We start from the raw sequence: 8,955 nt of genomic DNA on the forward strand, positions 1-8,955 counted from the left end.
CACTAACTTACACCCAACAGACAAACAGATTAAGCACTTCCTTCCATTAAGTGCTTAATACTTGATGTTCTAACATCTAAAACCATATTTGAGCTCATTAAGACGTCCTAGGGCATAAAGTTGGAAACTTTATGCCCTTGCATGCTCTATGGGACTTTAAAACTTCATTCTTCACATTAGGACTTCATATAAGGCTCTAAACTCTTGCATGAAGTCTAGATACTCCCCAAGCTAGCACCTTTACGCATCTATCATGCTCACAAGACTTAGATCTAACCATTCAAACATCTGGATTTGCTCAACTCTCAAGAGAAGGTCCAAAACCAACAAAAGGACCATAAAGAAAACCTTTACTAGATCTAAAGAATAAGAAGGCAAGATAAAAGCTTTATACCTCCAGAAGCTCCTCAAGGTGAACTAGATACATATTCTTGAAGCCCAATGTCACTCCTAGCTTGCATGACAACTCCTTCTTCTTGAATGGACACTAAAATGGCCACAAATGCACTCTTTAAGCTCAAAGCACACTCTCTAATGTTATTAGGGTGTTCAGAGACGTTTGAAGGTGAAAGAGGCTGATTAGGGTGAGGCTCAAATGAGATAAGGTTCCTTATATAGGCGTCAAGTCTAGAAATTAGGGTTTGTACATCTATCATGTATGCCCAACGTACATGCTGTCCATTCACGATCATTCTTGCAAAGTACGCTAAGCGTATCCATGAGTATGCCCAGCGTACTTAAGGGACTGATTATGCAACATTTAAAATTTTCAAGGGCTTCCAAGGTAATGCTTGATTTGGAGTGTTACATTTATCCATTAAGTCACCCTAAACAAGTAAGATCTAAACTTTAATAATCAAAACTCACTTAAACGACCTCATAACTTGCATGGCTTAATGGACATGCACCAAAACATGACTTTCTTAGTCCAACAAGTCTAAATAATGTTCCAAGGTGCTCAAAAGGTGTTGTAGCTCTCTCAACTCCGAAGCACAAGATCAAAAGGACCGAAAAGTGACAAATATGAGGGGCGTATTCGATAAAACTAACTAGTAGCGGGTAGCAGTTAGCAGGTAGAAAGTAACGTTAGATTTTTGAGCATTTTGTTGAAAGCTTGTCCATCTAGCCAAACACACCTTTTTCTTTTTTACAATTGTTTTCTTAAAAGTTAGAGGTTAGAAGCTTCCAAATGATGCGTATCAAACACGCCTGAGAAATAACTAGATCTAGCAAACCAAAGAGCAATTTAAAAGCTTTATACTCACAAAGTTCCAAAATTAGTATATTTCTTGGATCTACATTTGCTCCTTCCTTTTATGATACTAGTAGAACTTCAAGATCTTCAAGCTTCATTAAAACAATGGAGAAATAAGCCTACAAATCAACCACTTCCTCAAGATATATATATATATATATATATATATATATATATATAGAGAGAGAGAGAGAGAGAGATAGGGGTTAGGGTTTCTAAAAAAAATCGCTCAAAGGGTGATGGAGGCTTAGAATAACCAAATACTAGGGGTTAATGACCATTAAATAGTCTCAAAAATCTAATAAACTCGTTCAACACATAGGTCAGGCATGCCACGCCATCTAAATAGGCGCCCCGTGCCTATAAACAAATCCTCAAATTTTTAGTTTTTTTAGATTTCAATGAATTGAATAGTTTTAAATCAGAATAAATTACATAGTCAAAAAACAGATTTTACACAATAACAACGCATTTCTCCCCGGAAACAACATCGTCAAATAGGAGATGATCAACATCAACCATAGCCACATTCACCCCTTCCATATATACGATGATGATGATTAAAAAAATGACCAAGACAATAAGGTGATGTTCGTTTTTTTTTAAACCTATTCTAACCTCTTAGTGTTGTATGGTGCAGCACACATGCAACACTTTTAAGTTTGCAACAGTTTGTTTTTTAAAAGACTTTGGGATTAAAAACCTCTTCCCATCCTCTGCCCCACACAACATTGGGCTTGGTTCTTCTCGTTACTTCTAACCTAATCTAAACAAACAAAAAAAAGCAGACAAAATTGTAGCCTCATTCCCTTCTCGTTCTCCATCTTCCTTCTTGTCATCAATCCTGTTGAAGAACGGAAGATCTCCTCCAGCCGCTCGCCAATCGCCACTTGTCGCTCGCCGCTGCCTAGTCGACCACCGCCACTGCCATCATCTTCAACAAGTTAGTTTTTTCTGATCTCTTATTTAAGTATCGATTATATGTTGTTGAGTACCAAATTTCTGATTTGAGTGTCGGTTATGTTGCTAAGATATGAAGAATCATTGCTAGATACTTTGTTGAATGTTGATTTATGATAAAATCTTTACTGGGAATTGTTAATTAAACAATTTTATTCCACTTTGATGTTTGGTTTCTTATAAATTGTTTTTAAGTTTCCACGAATTCTCAACAGTGATATCATAGGCTGCTTGTAAATCCCTTGATTACATTTGATTTCTTTTGTTCATTTGTCACCATCGATTCTTCATGGTGGATTGGAATGATAAAAAAATCTCAAAATGTAAATATTGCTCATACTTAAAACACGTGTGATCCGACATTTACTTGTTGAATATGTTCTTTTTAATAATATCTAATGATCAAAGTTATAATACAAATATATTATTTGCTGAATTTTTATCACTTGTATTTCTTGAATGGAGATCAAGTTTATGCTTATATGCAAGTTTGTGCTTAAAGCGTTGAATATGCTAAACTTATTTGTTGATTGTCTTCTATAATCTTTGCTTATATGGTTTTTTTTTTCATTCATGATGCATTGTTATTGAATATGCTAAACTTATTTGTTGATTATATTGAAATATGATTAATCTTTGTTGCTAAATTTTGTATTTCATATGTATATATATATATATATATATATATATATATATATATATATATATATATATATATATATATATATATTAGCAATGGGAGATAAACATACATGGACCAATGAACAAATAAAATGTTTATTGCTCGCTTGTATTAAAGAATTACAAACTATGGGTAGGAACGGTTTGAGTTTTCATAAACAATCATGGCACAAGTTAGGAACAACTATTAAGGAAAAGTATGGTGTGGAATTAAATCAACAACAATTAAAAAACACCTATAATAACCTGAAATCAAAATACACAGGATGGTTATACTTAAAAAACAAAATTGGCAACCTTTACAATCCATAAACATACACACACACATATATTTATATGTATTTTGTTTATATAGTTTCCATTTATTCTTATATTACTTTTGTTACATTGATTGGGTTTAGGGACATCCGAAAGTCGCTTCTTTTAAAATCGTCCCATTATTGTTTCTAGAGCTTTATGCAGAACTCATTGATGGAAACAGTGCATCTGGTAATCTCAGCGATGCCACATCCCAAACACCATCGGGACATGGATCATCTTCTTTCCATGTCGCACCACTAAATCTTATGGACGCCCTTTCCATTAACATAGATGAAGATGATTACTTGTCCAATCATACTAGTGAGCATTTTACTTAACCACCACGTTCTGTTGTTTCATCTTCTGCTGGTTCACCTTCTGTTGATTCAACTTTTTTTGCTTCACCTTCTGGTAACCCCCAATAAAAGGGCTAAACCCTCAACTCCTAGACCTCGAGCTCCTAGTGCCTCACCTGATCTACCTTCTTGTGCCTCGCCTAAAGCTTTTATTACTGCTAATGATTTACCACTGGAGATGCAAAAAGCTCTACGCCATTTGACTCAAGGGTCAACAAGTCCCCAATGTTTAGAGAAGCTTGAGTTGCCCAATGATCCACAAATATTAAGAGGATGGATCGAGATGATAGCTACAAGTTTAGGAGTTTTAAAGGATGAAAGATTGTTCGTTAAGTTTATATGTTTGAGTTGTTTAGGTTTTAATTGTATGTTTTGGAACTATATGGTTATGTTTTTTGGTTATTTGCTACTTGGATGTTATTTGTAGTATTTGGTACTTGAATCTTATGCTATTTGGTATTTGAGTTTTATGTTATGTTTTCTGGTACTTGAATCTTATGTTATTTGCTATTTGACTTTTATGTGATTATCAAGCGGAGATTTCAACACTCAAAGCAAACGATTCATAAGTTTTTTCATGAAGTGTTGGACAAAATGTTGCTTTTCTCACATGACATTATAGTACCAACTTCTTTTAATCTGAATACAAACATTCTAGGACATAATAGGAGGCTACAACGGATATTCAAAGGAGAAGTTGGTGCACTTGATGACACTTTGATACATGTTGTTGTCCCTGCAAACAAACGAGATTTATATAGAAGTAAGGGAAAAGACGATTGTTACCAAAACGTATTGGCAATATGTGACTTCAACATGATGTTTACATGTGCTGTGGCCAGTTGGGAAGGGATAACACACAATTCTAGAATATTATCAGAAGCATTAGCAAATCCACATGCACCATTCCCGTTATCACCATCAGGTAAGTTTATAGTTATTTAAATAGTTTTATCTTAGTTTGAAAAAGAAATGATATTTATTTATTTATTTATTTTTCCTTTTTACAGATAAATATTATCTTTGTGATGTCGCCTATGCAAACATTCAAGGTTTTATGGCACCGTACTGTAATGTGAAGTATTGGCTTGGAGATTTTCGTCAAAGACGTGCATTAACGAATAAAGAAAAATTTAACCATGTACATGCAAAACTTCGAAACGTCATTGAGCATACTTTTGGTGTCTTGAAAGCACGATTCCCTATATTGAAGAGGATGGAACCATTCTCGTTGGTTACACAACAAAACATTACTCTTGCATGTTTCACACTTCATAATTTTATAAGAAGATAGAGACACTACATGATGAGTATTGTGCACGATATGATGAACCAAATATCTCGGTTCGGAATAACAACGCAGTTGTTGATGATGATGAAGATGAGATTCCAACACATAGTACTGCAGCGGACCGTAAATATATGACGGATGAAATTGTTGAGCAATTGATGCAAAATATCGAATGACAATTATTAAAGTTTGGTTGTATGAACTTTATTGCAAAATGCTATTTTAAGACTAATTTGATTGTATGAAATTTATTTCAATGTTTTAAGACTGCAATTATTAAATTTTCTGTGTTTAAAAACCATTTTTGTTTTATTAAATTAGTTTATTTTAATTTTTTAACGTCTGCAGAAATTAACAAAAACAAACACGTTTTTTATTACAGTTTGCAGCTGTTTGATCCACCTCTTCTGCTGCAGAGATTTGTAGAGATGATCTGCAGACTTTATGAATTTTTGTTTCGGAAAAACAAAAAACACCTGGGGCTCGCGGTCTAAGACCTCTTTGAATATTGAACTCGAAAGTGAATTTTCATGCACGGGAAGAGACCAAACAAGCATTTATCCACCCAATCCACCTTCTTACATACCACTCGATTATTTCATTATCCATCAATTGATTGTCCAGAATTTGCCTCATAAAAAGAGAGTACTCCATATTAACAAGACTATCAATCGTTAACATCAACAAATTATCTAATAGCTTTTGCAATAGTTTTGTATTACATCTATTAAGCTAATACATTATAATCTTTGACATACATACCTAAAATATGATATTGTGAATAACTCTAAAAATTATTATTTAATTAAAAATATGACAAAAGTACTTTATATTTCTTTTTTAAGATTAACCATTTTACCTAATCGTAGTAAATTAGTTAAAATTATCATTGTTCGTGGCTTTTAAAATTTGTATTATATTTCTCTTCATAAATAGTGAAATATAATTATGGTATATGTCAAATCAGATTTATAATCTTACGGCAACAATAAAAATAGTTTTGACATTTTTTGCATGGTAATTGTGTCATCCATTTTCACATGTCTCTATATGTATTGTAGGTAATTATGATCAAATTTTCACCATTCATTTTCTCTCTCTGTCGCTTTACTTTCTCTCTCTATATTTATCTGTGTATCTATATAAACTCCTCGTAACACTTCTGAAAGCATTTAGATTTTAGACTTCAAACTTTCTCCCTAACGAATCTCACTTATACATCCTTCCAAAAACCAAGTACTTGTCTTTCTCGTTCGGGTCGGATCATCCATTTCAAGATTTCTTTAACAGCAGCTTTACTAGCTATTTGCACACTGGGTAATCACCTACAATGGCGGAGGCTCTGAACTCTGAGACTGAGTCCACCACCACCACAATATCCGACCCATTTTCTAAAGAACTGAGTTTGGAGGATCCGAATAGGAAATGGATCAAACGTAGCAGAGAAAATGCAGAAGATGATGATGGCAATAGCAGTAGTAGCAAAGCCACCAAAAACAACAGTAAACATCCGGTTTACAGAGGTGTTCGGCGGCGGGCGTGGGGAAAATGGGTATCGGAGATCCGACAACCGAAGAAGAAATCCCGGATCTGGCTTGGAACCTTCCCTGACCCGGAAATGGCTGCACGTGCACACGACGTCGCTGCACTCTCCATCAAAGGCAAGTCCGCCATTCTTAACTTCCCTGAACTGTCGGATATCTTGCCCCGACCCATTTCATGCTCACCATGTGATGTCCAGGCAGCGGCCACTAAAGCTGCTTCCATGGTTCACCTCAACCAGATCACAACCGCAACGACGCCGTCAACGCCGTCCACGTCTGCTTCTTCGACTTGCTCCGCCGCGTCCACGTTGACGTCGTATTCGGGAAAGCCACCGTCGGAAGAGCTGAGCGAGATAGTGGAGCTTCCGAGTTTGGGAGAAGGGTTTAACTCGAACGATTTTGTATTTGTGGACTCTGGTTGGGACTACTTCTCGTCGCCACCATGGGTGGAGGGCGGCGACGGTGGATGTTTCGGTGGAGAGCCGTTGTCCGTAATGCCGTCGACTTCCGGACATGTTATATCACCTGGCAGCTTTTTCTTTGATGCCTTATTATGGCAATATTAATAAACTAAAAATAATAAATGTTTCTTTTAGTTTTTCTAGTTGTTTTATGGAGTTTAGTCTCTTAAACCACATTTTTATATCACGAGGAGTGTCATAAAAGTTAAATTTGATATGTAATTTAAGGGGTGATTATAAATTGATTAGCGTGTTTATTAAAATTCAAAAAATGTTAATATAAGATGTTATAATCATTGTATTTCTTGATGTTTTTTATTGAATGGTTAAGATCGAAATTAAAAATAAAACTATTAAATTTGTGATTATTTAAGTTGTAAAATGTACATGAACCAGTTAATTTTTATTTAAAATGATCATTGTAATTGGTGATATTCAGTAACCAATTTGAATAAAAAAATAATAAAGTTAGTGAAGGAAATATGAATGTTAGTTAAGCTTTTACTCAAAATCTATATGAAAGTAATTAACATAAATACAATTATATATATTTTCTGTCATGTTACTTTTCTAATTGCTTTTAATTAATAATTATATATTTCTTTCTAAATCGGTCATCATTACCACATCAATAATATAACAACTATATCATATAATTTGGGTGTTACTATATACTTTTTCCCTCTTATTCATATCATTCGTATGATCAGTAATCAAATCATACGTAACATATATATTATTCCACTCACACACAGGTTATACAAAACAATTTTGGATAAGTATAAAATTAGCCTATAATTTAGGTTAATTATTTATAAGTTATAATTCTTATCAAAATATTAGTATTAATATAATAAAATATAATTATTAAATGAAATAATTTTTAAGAAAAAATATGTGTTAATCTTTATATATTATTTTCCAACATCAAACCAAATGTTACAATTTTTGCCAACATACATCAGTTTTGTAAATGCCATCTCCGAAAACTCTGGTTTTATAAGAAAAAAATGATTTTTTTATGTTAGTAATTGTCACAACAAAATAAAGTTTAATATTGTAGTTTTCATCTATCAAAATGACAAAATCATAGAGAATCACTTGTAAAATTATAAAAATACAAAAATCTTAGATTGCAGTTAAAAAAATGTTTTTTAAGTTTATTTTTTAAAGATAATTTTCGTAGCAAAATATCTTTTTACTAAAAACCTAAGACTTTCGTATTTTACAAAAAAAAAAATTCACAGGTCATATCTATGAAATTAGGCTTTTTTTATAGTGGAAACTACAATATCAAATAATATTTTGGTGTGTAAATAATCTTTGAAGATTTATAACCCAAAAAAAACTTCAAAAAAGTTTGATTTTTTTTCCATAGATAACATTGGCGTCTTCTTTCGAAATTTTTTCAAAACCACATCGTTTTTGTGATTTGGCAGTTAATGTGTAAATTTTGCAAATGATATGCGAATTTTGTGACTATTTTGATAAACTCATTAATTCTTGCGTAAATATTAAAAAATGATAAATTAAAATACTCTTATTTTTTTAATATGTAAATTATACAACTCAATTATAGTAGACATTATATGATTTAATAAAAGATAACATGTAATAGTAAAATTATTGTGTTAGCCTATTAGTATCTAATACTTAATCTAATAATAAACAATAATCACTGCATAAATATGTCTATAACATAATAACATAACTATAAAACTAATTTAATAAATAAATAATAAAACTAATAATGTGAAATAATACTTCTAAATAATACCAGACTTGTTAACAATACAAGATGTGTTACAAAGGTTTACAAGTCTTGCTGATATGACAATTGATATGACAATATGATTAGTTATTTATATAAAACATTGCAAAATAGATGTGGAAAATCTACTTTCTAAACGTTAAAGAAAAATAGTACAACGACGATTATAAGATAGATATATACTTTAGTTCAGCTCACCGTTAAAGCATCTGCAATATAGTCTTCTGCAATATAGTCTTCGTAGTTTAGGTGGCCACGAATCACAACTGTACACATCATTCTGGTGTCTTACTGTGAGTCATGGTCACGGACTATTGTTGTGCCTCTCATGAACGA

The 8,955-nt window shown here is 32.7% G+C and overlaps 1 pseudogene; it reads left to right on the forward strand.

The window, feature by feature from the left end:
* The first annotated feature begins 5,963 nt into the window (after positions 1 to 5,963).
* LOC145012693 (ethylene-responsive transcription factor ERF043 pseudogene) lies at positions 5,964 to 7,093 on the forward strand (annotated as a pseudogene).
* Positions 7,094 to 8,955: the final 1,862 nt, after the last annotated feature.

Source organism: Lactuca saligna, chromosome 8 (assembly GCF_052625555.1).
Source record: "Lactuca saligna cultivar CGN05327 chromosome 8, ASM5262555v1, whole genome shotgun sequence".
Lineage (NCBI taxonomy): Eukaryota > Viridiplantae > Streptophyta > Magnoliopsida > Asterales > Asteraceae > Lactuca > Lactuca saligna.